The following is a 14,209-nucleotide window of genomic DNA, read 5'->3' as shown; positions in this document are numbered from 1 at the left end:
AACAATTTGAATGCACTGTACCACTGAACTGTGCACTTTAAAAAGATTATAATGGTAAATATTATGTATATTTATAAATAAATAAATAATACAGTCCATTGTAATAGAAATTGAGCAATACCCTGGGGAGCATCCAGTGCCAGCCCCTAGAGAGATTAGAGCACTCAGAGCCCAGGCAGCTTCAAGACACAAAGGACAAAGCTTTAGAGTAAATTCAAGGCTTCACTATTTCTCTCTCTTAACCCAGCCCACACTCAAGTACAAGGATTACGCATGCACGTGCATGAATACTAGGAAGCGTGGTTCATTGGAGCCATCTCTTTTTTTCACAATTTATATACATATTTTCCCTTTACTTCTTTTCATTCACTTGGATACTTAATCTATCCATATGTTCTAACTTAGTTATCTCAATTACAGACTTAAGGAATGGGACTCTATCAAGAGTCACTGTCAAATCTCGCTTTATTTTGAAAATGGATGACCTAAGTAAGTGGTTCTTTCTCATGTTCATGGCCCTTTAATATGTCTTCTTCCTAGGTTCTGTGTGCTGGACTAGTGGATATATATTGCTTCACCTCTACAGACATCATAAGCTAGAGGGGAAGAGGGTGGGGGACTGGACGAAATAGGTGAAGGGGATTAAGAGGTACAAACTTGTAGCTATAAAATAAATAAGCCACCTGGATGTAATGTACACATAGGGAATATATTCAATAATATTGTTATAAGTTTGTATGGTGACTGATGGTAACTGGACTTATTATGGTGATCACTTCATAATGTATAAACTATTGAATCACTATGTTGTACACCTGAAACTAATATAACATTATATGTTAATTATAACTCAATTAAAAAAACACAGGTTTGCTTTTTGAAAAATAACTTAGACTGAAAGAAACAATCATATCAAGTCCGTAGAAAGAGATGACACACAGAATCAAAATGATGATCTTTTTATAGCTGCTCTCATCTCAGGGCTCATTTTTAAATAGGTTCTTAACAATTTATATTTTTTATTAGGGTTCACAGTCTGCTAAATAAAAGCAGTAATAAGATATTTCATAAAGTATCATACAATTTAAATCTTATGAACTTAATTTCATAAAAAATTAGGTGCATATTCATACTGGCTACCCTAAAAATGCTGTTTCATCTATGGCCTAAAATAATGTATAAGAGATTTAGTTCCACCACTAAAAACAATCCCATCACTACATTTTTTGCATGTTTTACAACAAAAAGTTTGTGCTCTTAATCAAAAAGATCCACAGACTAATTCCACATGTAAAAAATAATTTTACACAAACACCAAGAAAACCTTTCAAACTCACTTTTATTTTCCTTTTTCTTCCTCACAGAACTTCTCCATACATCACATTTCTTGCAGCTATAAAGTCACTTGATGTTGGTCAGGTACCATTTTATGCCTAAACTTTGCTGGCATGAAAATATGGCACTTAACCAGTGTTAAATCTATAAAATATTTATATAGGGCAGCACACTAAGGTTTATACACTTGGCAATTAAACCATATCAAAATAGGACAAGACCCCCATTCTACATGTTTCAAATCAAGTGTTCACAGTCCCTATCTGGTGACGGTCCACTGATTCAAAAGGCAGCAGAGGCAACAGGCAGTTACTTCAAAGGACATTGAACACTATGATCTAGAAGCACCTTATGATGTTACCCCAGTGTCATGTACCACCCTACCTTTGTCCAGGGTGGTCTCATAATTCTAGAATGGCAGGTCCAGCTGATACAAAATAAAGACAGACAACATAACATTTAGTCTGTGGAGATATCCTAACTCATTACTATGCACACACTGTGATTTTGAACACAACTCGTCCTAAAAACTTGTCAAGTACATCCTGGTGTTTTCGGTTGGGTAATCCATCTACCTTTCACTTGACTGTTACTTCTTTTACGGTACTGCAGGATCAAAGGTGACCTAGATGTCAACTAATGGCAGTAGATACCTCACATGCAGTTTTTTTCTCATAATATGGAAAATATTTTATTTCTATAATTCCATTGGGAGGATAAGTTGATAGAGTAGCTGTGCTTTCATCCTTCGAAATACATTCTATAGTTGATTCTCCTTAAGGATTTAATTCAATTACTCTGTTTTCACATGAATACAAGGCTTTCCTCTGGTATAACCAAACTCAGGATCATCCACACCACCACATGCTTGAAGTAAGACAGTAAAAAACTGACATGCAACATAAATTGGACTTCTGTGTTCAAAAGGCACTTCATCGGGACAGACTGTGAGATTCTTCTGTTCTTCTAAGTCATATGGCTTTAGGTCTTCAATGTACCCTTTATAGGAATCTGGATCAGACAGATTGAATGAATATTGCAACGCAGTCACTGACTTTGGAAAAACCATAAGTCCTGGACTATCTGGTCACGATATTTTGGAACCTCATGGTTCAGATTCTGAAACATAGCCCACATTGTGAATGAGAAGAGTGCAGCCAGGAACCCATAAAAGCCTGGGTAAAAGGGCAAGATCAAACCTTTGTTTAAGGGTCTTTTCACTGTTCAAATACAAGTGCGTTTTCGTGTATGGTGCGCTTGTGTGATTAACCCCCTGTTGTACATTCAGTGTACAGTACACACTCAATACTCCCACTCTTTCCGACTGGTTGGGGTGGCAGCGTGAGTCACAAGACAGCTGTAGGGGTGGAAATTTCCTCTTCCTGGGAGTGGAGCAGGGTCTGGCTTCGCTGAACCGCTCGGCACCTCCGCCAGAGTCTCTCCGTACAAAGGCGCGCTGCATATAAATAAGGCCCCGGGGGCGCTCGGGCCGCAGGCTCCGGGCTCCAGGAAGGGGTCCCCGGCTTCCCGGCGCCGCTCAGGAAGGGAGGCTCCGGCTCATTGGAGCCGTCTTAGAGGCTGCTTACCACGGCATCATTTGTCCATCTCTCTATACTGGTTGCTGAGAATGCTTTCATATATCATGAGAATTAGCCCTAATTTGCAAATATTTACTCTAACCATTTCAGACAAGCTTTGCTGGGATGTTATTGCTTTTGTTATTTGCCATAGGGCGTTTTAAATTTTTTCAGTAATAGAATCATTTACAAGTAATACAGCTCACTATAAAAAATGATCAAAAAGTAATATCCTGGCCACCATCGACTGCACAGGGAGATTAGAGCATTCAGAGCTCTGGTAGTTTCGGGACACAGTGAGAAAGCTTTATTGTAATTCCAGGTTTCACTACTGAGCAGGCATTTACAAGACAGTGTCCCTGATTTACTTCACCTCTCCTAACTTCCCATAGCCTGGTCTGAATTAGGGATTTAATAAGAAGTAACCTGAATAGCTCTTAAGATCAAGGGAGATTTTGGGGAGCCTGGTGCTTAATCTCTCAACCACAGGGCTCCCCAGGGCAGGAGACATGATGAAATCACAATGCCACATGAACAGTTCTGTGGACCAGTGACTGGTCCCCTCACACTTTAGGAGAGTGACATAGTGTCAGCCACTGTCTGAGTCAATGGCGCAAAGCATGGGCCTGGGCACACTGCACTCTGAATCCCCTTTGCTTTGACCCCAGGCCATGTACCTCCAACAGCCCTCTCAGCTCGCAGTGAATCTCTCTCTAGATCCTCGTAAAAAGTAAATGTCATTTTTGTTTGTTATTCACATCAGTAGTTCTCCAGCTGTGGTCCCTGGACCAGCAGCATCAGCATCACCTGGGAACTTGTTGGAAGTGCATATTCTTGGGCCTCACCCAGATGGGGCCCAGTAATTAGTGTTTACACGTCATACAGATGACACAAGACAGTTTGAGAACCACTGCTCTAATCTAGAAATGACTGATAGAGTTTTATATGTTATCACCTCTCTGAGCCTCAGTCTTCTCAGTGGATGTGACGAAATCCCTCACTTTACCACAGTGGTGTGAGGAATAAATGGGAAATCCTTTGCAAATGGTACCTGTTGACTCTTCTGTGTTGTAAGATGAATTACCTCCTGGAGCTAGGAAAAGAATAGAAAATCCTTATACTATTTCCTTTTTTAAAAAAATAAGTGCTGTAACTGATCTAAAAAAAATAAAGTCTTTTAAAGATGTGCTTTCTTTTCCTCCTTACTTTATCTTCCAGGAGACTATAATACAAAATATAGTGAGAAAATCTATTTTTAAACGTCTGGCACACAATAAGACTTCAACAAATATTAGTCCTGGCCTACTCTGATTTCCCTCTCACATAAAAGAGATGAGTTTGATGTAAACTACATAGAATACAGCTATCATAGACAGTATCTGGAAATGTAAACAATAAGTAAAATATACATATATTTGCATAATGTATGAAGCTTTGGTGCCATGTCTTCATTGCGTGAAGGAGGAGTCCTGAGGGAAGAAAATACTCCACCATGTCCTTTTTTTAAGATTTATTTATTTATTTATTTAATTTTTGGCTGCGTTGGGTCTCTGTTGCTGTATGTGGGCTTTCTTTAGTAGCAGTAAGCAGGGGCTACTCTTCATTGCGGTGCATGGGCTTCTCATTGTGGTGGCTTCTCTTGTTGCGGGCTTCTGTAGTTGTGGCTCGTGGGCTCTAGAGCACAGGCTCAGTAGTTGTGGCACGTGGGCTTAGTTGCTCCGTGGCATGTGGGATCTTCCCAGACCAGGGAATGAACCCATGTCCCCTGCATTGGCAGGTGGATTCTTAACCACTGCACCATCAGGGAAGTCCCATCCACCATTTCCTTTTATTCCAGGTGGTTACTTGACCCTATTAGTTTAGCTCAAGTTTGACATTGAAGAGGAATCATTTCTGCCTGATCAGTGTGGCTAGAGGTTTTGCCTGAGCCTCAGGCCTAATGCAAACATTACCAACTTGCCTAGAACACTGTCTGTTACATACCAGCCACTCAGTACACGGGAATGAACGAATGAATGATAGTGACTCCTGGGCTCAGTCTCCGGATGATCACCCATCTCCTCATGTAGAGGGCTGCAATCATGACCTCTGATAAATGGAAAGAAGCAGGTTTTGAGAACCTCTGTATATCAGGTTTTGTTCTAGGTGTTCGAGATACATTAGTGAACAAAACAAAGTGTTAACCCTCCATGTAGCTTACATTCTATATTCTTAGAATATAGAGGAAGAATCAGACAATACACACTGTAATGTCAGGTAATGATAAGTGCTATGAATGTGCATGTGGATATGAGGCTTAGCAAATAGAATTATTATTCCTCCAGCAGCTTAGAGAAATGGCTGATGCCAATTCTCAGGCATTTAATGTACAAGATAAGTCTAGAATATCTTGTCATATCATTTAGCAAAGAAGCGGTCAAAGATTACTAGGGTAAAAAAATAAAGGAATGCTGAGGTCATGTCAAAAGGACACAGGAGATAGCCTGAAGAGTCTTCCACTGGCCTAAGATAGAACTTGAGCATAAAAAAAGACTATACCAAAAAAAAAAGACTATAACAGATTGAAACACATTGAACATGTTTTTTAAACTGTCAAGACAGTTCTCAGAAAAGGATATATAAATGACTCTTAAATATATGAAATAATATTCAACCTTACTCATAAGAGAAGTATAAATTAAAACTAAAATAAGATATAATTTTTCACTTATCAGATTGGCAAAAAGTCAAAGGTTTGACCACATAGTCTTTGGTGAGGCTGTGAACAGACATTCTCATGCTTTGATGGTGGGAATGTAAAATAGTACCACCCCAATGGAGGGGAAGTTGTCGAATCTTGCAAAATTACATAAAGCTTTTTCCCTTTGACCCTGTAATCCCACTTCTAGGAATATATCCCAAGGATACACTGGCAAAAATAACAGTAAAGCATATGCAGTAGATTATTCACTGCAGTTCTATATGTAATAGCAGAAGGTTAAAAAAAACAAATGTCCATCAATAAAGGACTGTTTGAATCAACTGCAATACATCCACATTAAGGAGTATTATGTAGCTGTAAAAAGAATGAGGAATATATACTCTATATACTACTTTGGAATGATCTCCTGGTATATTGTTAAGGTGAAAAAGACAAGGTGGAGAAAAGCACGTATAGTATGCTATCACTTACCTAAAAAGGGAGAGAGAGGGATGAGTACACAGATGATAGTGAGAGAGGATGATGAGAGAGAGAGAGAGAGAGATTCCTGATATTAAATCAAAATAATGGGCAGACATCTGATCCACTACCATCTTGGGCCCCAGGAGTTCAGGCTATGGGATTGGCAGCAGCAAAGTAGCCCAGCTTTGTGAAGACTCCTAGGCACCCAGGCACGCATCTTCCTCACTGAAGCCACCACCAAGATTTCTAAGAAGAAGGTCAATTCACCTAAAGAGGCAGTAAAGAAAGAGCCCAAGGGAGATTCACAGGTTGTAGCCAAACCTGTTCCTTCCAAAGTTGAGACTAAGCCAAAAACAAAAGGCAACAAGAAAGAATAAACCTTCAGGAAAAATGTGCAAACAAGAGGGAAAGGAGGAGCAAAAGGGAAATCCACTGGGACTGGGGTGGCTAACCAAGACACTAAAGGCTGCAAAAAAGAAGAAACAAAAAAAGAGAGCATGGCCTCTGATGCAGCAGGACAGAAAGAAGTCAAGTCTGACTGGCATACTTAAACCAAGTCTTACTGGTGGTCCCAGTGCCTCCCTTCTTCAACAATATGGAGGAATGTTTTTTATCAGCTATTTAGAAAATGCAAATTTTTTAGTAGTTCCAGAAACATATTTTTAAGAAGGAAGAAATTCCACCTCATTTAAAAAACATATTTAGATAAGTGTAAATGCTTTGTTTAGGAAATGAAATCATGTGCTGGCTGTTTATTTTTCTGTAAAGCCATAAATTAGTCAGATATTGAATGAAAGGAAGCTTTGACTGTCTTGTGTGTCAACTTAGCATTCCGTAGACTGGAGACGAGGGTAGTGTTTATATCCTGTTATACAAAGCATAACTAAATGGTAATTTAGAGCCACAATCATGCACTTAACATGTCATAAATATTTAAAATTATTTATTCATATGGTTTTATTAATTATCATATCAGAAAGCAAGAAAGCTATCAAAGACGATTGGGGTAGTGTCAAAAGCACTCAGGAACCAACTTGAGAAGGGCTACAATGCCAATTTGAATATCATTAAGAATAATAACGGCAATGAACTTATGAATTGAAACACATCAAAAATGTTAAAAACCCATGAGTAATAATGACTCTGAAAAATATATTCATTGGTCACCTTTGGAGGATGGTGCTAAGGGAATCCAAGCTGTCCCTTAGAGTGATGAAATAGCTTTCGAGAGGAATTTTTCCTTTATAGACATATTGCAACTAGTAAATGAAGGAAGAATTATAGAATTGGAATATCACCATCTTATAAACCCCTAATGAAATAATGAATCTAGGTAATGACTATCAATGATCGCTAATATCACAAAGAAGAGATTCAGCCAGATATTCTGTACCTCTTGATGGAAATACACACAACATTTATGAAATATTACTGCCCAAAAAAATCAGTCTTGAATCAGATCAAGGCTCTAGATCTACCAGTTTACAGGAAGTATAAGGAACAAAAGAATACTTTAACCAACACGTCAGAGATGTGATCAGCAAAATCCAAAATGTGAGAAACTTTACAGGATAAACAACCTGTTTTCTTCAACAAATAAATTGAAATAATAATTTAAAAATAAAAACAGAGACAGGGAACCAATGAATTGAGAGACTTAGGAGACATCCACAAAATACAATGTATGGACTTATTTGAATCCCGTTTCAAAGAAACTGTAAAAGGAAAATTAGGCATTCAGGAAAATTAGAACACTAAGTGGAAATATAATGTTAAGAAATATTGTTAATTGTTTTATGAATAATAGTGATTTCTTTAAAGTCCATCCTGTTTGGATGGATTAAATACAATTGACTATAAATTGATAATTATTGAAGTTAGTTGGTGAGAATATGTTAATCTATTACTATCTACTTAGGTAAATATGTTTGAAAAAATCCATATTAAAAATATAAGAAGCATACATCTACAGCGTCCCTACTATAAATTCATGTCCCTACTAAGAGTTGAACTCAGCATGAACATAAATGCACCATTGGTCTAGTTTGGTAGAAGTGGTTCAGAAAAAGCAATAATGAGGTCAGAAAAAGAAGTATAATTAAATGAATTATGAAGGTCAAACACAGTAAGTCAAAAAAACATAAGCTAAACCCTTCAGCCATCCATAGGCACTCAAGATATTAAGAAGATAAAAGTAATACTAGAGCTTTTCAGATACTCTTGGAATTTTATTTGATTGGAGTCTTACCAGATGCATCTGGTAAGAGAATGATGATAGTGAGTTAGTTCTTCTAAAAAACCAAACTGATCATCTGCAGCCTCCTCTTCTGCCTTCTCTGTCCCAGTAAAAGCTGCCATTGCCTCATCCAACCAGTTGTTCAAGCCAAAAACCTAGGAATCATTGACACGTTCTTCTCCCTCATTCTCCACATCCAATTCTTTACCAAGAGCTGTTAATTTGCAAATATTTCTAAAATACTTCTACTTCTCTCCATCTCTACCCCTACCATCCTAGCAAATGTCACCATAATTCTCATCCAAACAACTGCAATAGCCTCTCAACTCTTTTAGTCATCCCTCCACTCTTGCCCCCTCCAATCAATTCTCAGAAGTGCAGCTAGAATGTTTTCAAAATGTAAATCCTGTCAGGCTCATTTCCCTGCCTAAATCCCTGCTATGTCTTCCCCTGGGTCTTGAGATAAATACCAGAATCCGAAACACAGTATATAAGGCCCTGTGTAATCTGGTCCCTGCTACCTCTCCAGCTTCATCTTCCACCATTTTGCCTCCCACTCTCTGCAGTCCAGTCACACTGACCTTATGTTCTTCAACTGCATCACACTCCCTCGGTGTCAAGGTCTTCATGTATACGGTTACCTCTGCCTGGAACTCTTCCTCACACCCTATTTCTTGACCCCATTCTTCTGGATAACTCCTATTTATCTTTCAGATACCAACTTAATGTCTGTTTCTAGAAGTCCTCTGACCCTAACTCCTCCACTCCCAGATAAGGTAAAGTGTTGACAGAGTACTTCTCCCATCATAGCCCTTATCACACCGTATTACAATTATTTGTTTAATATACTTCTCTCCCAGTACACTTTAAGCTCTATAAGAGAAATAATCAGGTATGACTTGTTCACTATTTTATTTCCAGCATTTAGATCATTGCATGGCACAGTTTACTCAAAAAAATAGTTGTTAAATGAAAGACAAATAAGTCCCTTGTTGTTTTGAGGATTTCCCTGTTCTGAAGGTGACACAACTGTTTTATTAATGTTCATTAATGAATACTGGTTTAAAAAACACCAGAAGAGTCTAAATGTTACAATATTTTCATGTCCTGATGTTCCGCCTATCCACAGACGATGAGACATTCTATCAATAAGGCCTGTGCCTAAGAATGAGTTTATACATTATGAGTGCCTGCTGTTTAAGGTCACTTCTCCACCTGTACTCTGCATCCATTCCTGTCCAGTATCTTCAGATACTTTGCCTACATCCTTATCTCTCTTTATAGATCATTCTAATAGATCATAGTAGCATCTAAGCCTGCTCTAGTATCACTCATCTTTGAAAAGCCCTCACTTGATCCCTATTCCTCTCCACCTACCACTCAATTTCTCAATGGCTCTTGAGAGTAAAATTTTTCTAAAGAATTATCTATTCTCATTGACTCCTCTTCTTAGTCTCCCATTCACTCTTCAGTGTACTCTGAAATGGCTTCTCTATCTGAAATGGAATCTCTATCACACCACTGAAACTACTCTTGTCAAGGGCACTGAAGACCTCCATGTGCCAAATCCAGTGGACACATTTCTGTTGTCTTCTTACTTGATGCCTTAACAGTTGAATTCCTTTTTTGAAACAGTTTCCTCTCTTGAATCCTGGGGTACCACTGTCTACTAATTTTCTTCTTACTCCACTAATCACTCCTTCTCAGTCCCCTTTGCTGGATTCTTCCATATGCTGGGGTTCCTCAGGGATCTTTTCTTGACCCTTTTCTCATTTCCCACTCTATACCCTTTCCCTAAGAGGCATTCTCATGATTACAATTACAGCCTATGTACTGGTGACTCCCAAGACTATAACTCCAGACCAATCCTCTCTGCTGAGCTTCAGATTCATATACCTGACTGCCTGATGGACATCTCCACTTGATGTTCTTCGAGTACTTCAAATTCGAACATGTCTGATAGCAGACTCATCATCTTCATTTTAAATGTGCTCCTCTTCCAATGTTACCTATCTCATGGGCACTACCATCCAATCACTTGCAGAAGCTAGAAAACCAGAGTAATTCTTTTTTTTTTTTTTTTTTGCGGTACGCGGGCCTCTCACTGTTGTGGCCTCTTCCGTTGCGGAGCACAGGCTCCGGACGCGCAGGCTCAGCGGCCATGGCTCACGGGCCCAGCCGCTCCGCGGCAGGTGGGATCTTCCCGGACCAGGGCACGAACCCGTGTCCCCTGCATCGGCAGGCAGACTCTCAACCACTGCGCCACCAGGGAAGCCCCAGAGTAATTCTTGATTTATTCTTCTCCTCTATCCCTAATCAGCCACGAAATTCTACTACTTCTACAGCATTAATATCTTTTGACTCTTTCCAAGTATCTTTTCCCCATCCCCAGAACCAGAAGCCCTATGAATTAAAAATATTGTGGTACTCTCATTTCTGCTCTAATTCAATAGTACTAAACTCACATGTATGTTAAAATTAAAATAGCTTCTGACAAAGACTCCCTCCTTGACCAAACTTTAATTAGGCTTCGCTGAGCCCTCTTCTTGACTAAGACTCAACCTTGGCCTACCTTTAGCAAAGAATCCTGTTAAGACAGTTTGGCAAGAATATCCCTACGCTTGATGTCTCCTCTTAGTAATTTCTATACACTGACCCCCTCACTCTTCTCATAGACTATAAATCCCCAGCTGTCATTGTGGTATTTGGAATTGAGTTCAGTCTCTCTCCCTTGCTGCAATAGTCTCTCCCCTGTTGCAATAATCTTGAATGAAGTCTTCCTTACCATTTTAACAAGTGTTATAATAATTTTTCTTTGACATTTCTTCCAAATTTATTGATTATACACTTAATAATTTCATCAGAACTAATTTTTTCTTTTCCTTGGTTCCTCCACCCTTCTGGTGCCCTAAATATCAATATATGCTTAGTCTGCCTACTGGGAAATTTAACACTATTCCTTCCTACACTTTAATTCAGACTATCAACACTTATTGCCAAAGCAACATGTTTCCTATGACCATGCTGAGTTATTTGTATTGCTGTTTCTTCTAATTGGAATCCCTTTGTCTGTCCTCCGCATTTGATGGACTAACTTTAGCTTTCCTTCAAATCTCTTCTTAGACATAATTCACTTTGGGAAGCCTTCTCTACCCCAATGGTGTGCTAGAATTAACTTATCCTGACTTTCAAGAGCCTATTATGCACAACTCTATGTTCAGTGACATCAATTTGGTAGCTTGAAACTGGTCATGATGGGAGCATTTCCACCATGAAAATCACCAAACACTAACAAATCAGGGCTTTTATCTTTTTCAGAGAACTGATCGTTAAACATTAACCAGCACACCACTGCCCTGCCTCCTCCCCACCCATCCAAAATTTGCGTTAGATGGCTCTGCTATGGGCTCTGATAATAACCCTAACACCCATCACTATGTACTGTAGGTTACTTGTCTGTGTCTCCCTCCATACTGAAATTTTCTTGAGAGTAGAGATACTATATCTCTAGAATCTTAGCCAGTATTTGGTTCACGTAAGTTACTAATTAGTGTTAGTAGTCTTTGACAGATTGTTTATCTGAATGAATGACTAGAATGCACGCTTGTTAAACACTTGCCAACCCTGGGAGAACCATTAGCAGAGATGATGGTTCTTGACTACCATCTTCAGTGATCACTTATTTGCCTGAAAAGCATGGAATCAGAGCAAGGGGACTGAGCTGGATACTTTCCATGGCCTGTGCCATCAAGCTGTGATTTGATGCAGATATTTCATCTACACCACAGGTATATGTTTGTCCTACAGAATGAACCATGCTAACCATGGTCCAGGGATCCCTCACTCTCTTCCCTCTCAAGCAGCAGAGAAGACTGTAGTGTTTGCCTGTCTGATTCACCCTCTTCTTGGCTGCTATTGTTCATCAGCCAGCATTTACGGTTAACATCAAGGGACTACAATAGCATGCAGATCCAGTAATATCTGGCATAGCAGATTTCCAAATCCACTCATATAAGGAGATAGAAAGGGTACCATAAGCTGAGTTCTGGTGTAGAGGAGAACCTCTCTAAAATAGCTACAGCCAGAAGCTTGAGAGTTGTAACTCAGCTAGACATCCTTGATCTGTGACTACAAATTCCTGGATAGCTAGAAGCACCCCCTGGGGATTCCAAAAATAGTTACGGCAGAGTACTCCATAGTCCTGCTACTCAAAGTATGATCTGAGATCAAATAGCATCAACACCACCTGAGAGATTGTTAGAAAAGCAGAATCTGGGACTTCCTTGGTGGCACAGTAGTTAAGAATCCGCCTGCCAATGCAGGGGACACAGGTTCGATTCCTGGTCCGGAAAGATATCACATGCCGCTAAGCCCGTGCGCCACAACTACTGAAGCCCACGTGCCTAGAGCCTGTGATCCACAGCAAGAGAAGCCACTGCAATGAGAAGCCCGTGCACCGCAAGGAGGAGTAGCTCCCGCTCACCGCAACTAGAGAAAACGCGTGCGCAGCAACAGACCCAACACAGTCAATAAATAAAATAAATAAATAAATAAATTTATAAAAGAAAGAAAAGTAGAATCTTAGGCTCCACTCTGGATCTATTGGATTAGAGTCTGCATTTTCAGCAGATTCCTCCAGGTGATCTGAATGCATATTTAAGTTTGAAAGGCACTGATCTACAGAACATCGAATTTTCTGTAACCAAGCAGTTAGAGCCTTGGAGTTCAGGGCGTTAATGCTAATAACACTTCATAATAATAAATACTATTTATGTACCATGAAGGTATTTACATTCATTGTCATTGAATGAAAAAATAACTCTACTACTTAGTCAATTAAAGTCAACATGACGCTGAAGCTTGAAAGCTCACCATCTGAAAAAGAAGCACCCTAACAAACACCACAGGCTTGGGAGTTAAACAAAGCCTGGATTCGAGTCCTGCTTATTTCATTCACTTGTAGAATGATCTTGAAAGAACTACTTAACTTTTCTAAATATCCATTTCTTCATCTGTAAAATGGAGATAGTAATAGTATTTTATTTTAAGAGTGGTGGTGAGAATTAAATACAAAAAATATATAAAATGTCTGGCATATGGTAGTTACTCATTAAATGTAAGTTCCCTCTCTCCCTGCAACCTCCTTTCTGAAAAGAAATTAAATTTAGAATAAAACAAACAGCTCAATCATGCCATGGAGAGCCTTTGGAAATTTAACAGCCAAAAGGAAAATAAATTCTATTTTGTACATGATGTGGTAAATTCAATACCATTTCTGTGTGGTGCAATGAATTGGTTTGATAGAACCTGGGTTGAAAGAAAGACCGTTACATTCTTTTCAAATCAATTCGTGGGATTTCCTTTCAGTTTTTGGATTTCCTAGGTTACTATCAGAGATGCATGTTGTATTCTTCCATGCTCTCTGGGAAGCATATTTTGGCCTGGTGTCTTTACCTATCAAAACAGAGACACAAGCCTAGACAGACAGGAGAGAGTAAATACTGAGGAGTACTGGATGGGCAGCCCAGGTCCCACACAGTCTTTCCCAATCCAGGGCCACCACCATTAAAGCTTCTTCTCTTTACATCTGTTTTGTCATCTGATTGTTCTCTGATATCCCTGTTCCCACCTCCCACCATGCTCTATGAATATCAGAAGCAAGTTTTCAGGGTTTTGTTGTTGCTTCTGCTGTAAGGAAACAACACGATGGTGACAGCAGCAGCTTCCCCTCCCCTTAAGTGTGGGTTGGACTCACTTCCAACTGAAAGAATATGACATAAGCGAGGGTGTGTGTCTAGGTCACAGGTCTCACAGCTTCCTGTTTGATCTCTCTAGGTTAATTCACTCTGGAGGAGGTCAGTAATTGTGTCATAAGGACTCTCAACCAACCCTATGAAG

The 14,209-nt window shown here is 39.4% G+C and overlaps 1 pseudogene; it reads right to left on the bottom strand.

The window, feature by feature from the left end:
* Nucleotides 1-1,823: 1,823 nt before the first annotated feature.
* LOC101288532 (sodium/potassium-transporting ATPase subunit beta-3-like) lies at nt 1,824-10,265 on the bottom strand (annotated as a pseudogene).
* Nucleotides 10,266-14,209: the final 3,944 nt, after the last annotated feature.

Source organism: Orcinus orca, chromosome X (assembly GCF_937001465.1).
Source record: "Orcinus orca chromosome X, mOrcOrc1.1, whole genome shotgun sequence".
NCBI lineage: Eukaryota > Metazoa > Chordata > Mammalia > Artiodactyla > Delphinidae > Orcinus > Orcinus orca.
The sequence above is the reverse complement of the archived record's forward strand: the minus strand, read 5'-3'. Positions and strand labels throughout refer to the sequence as shown.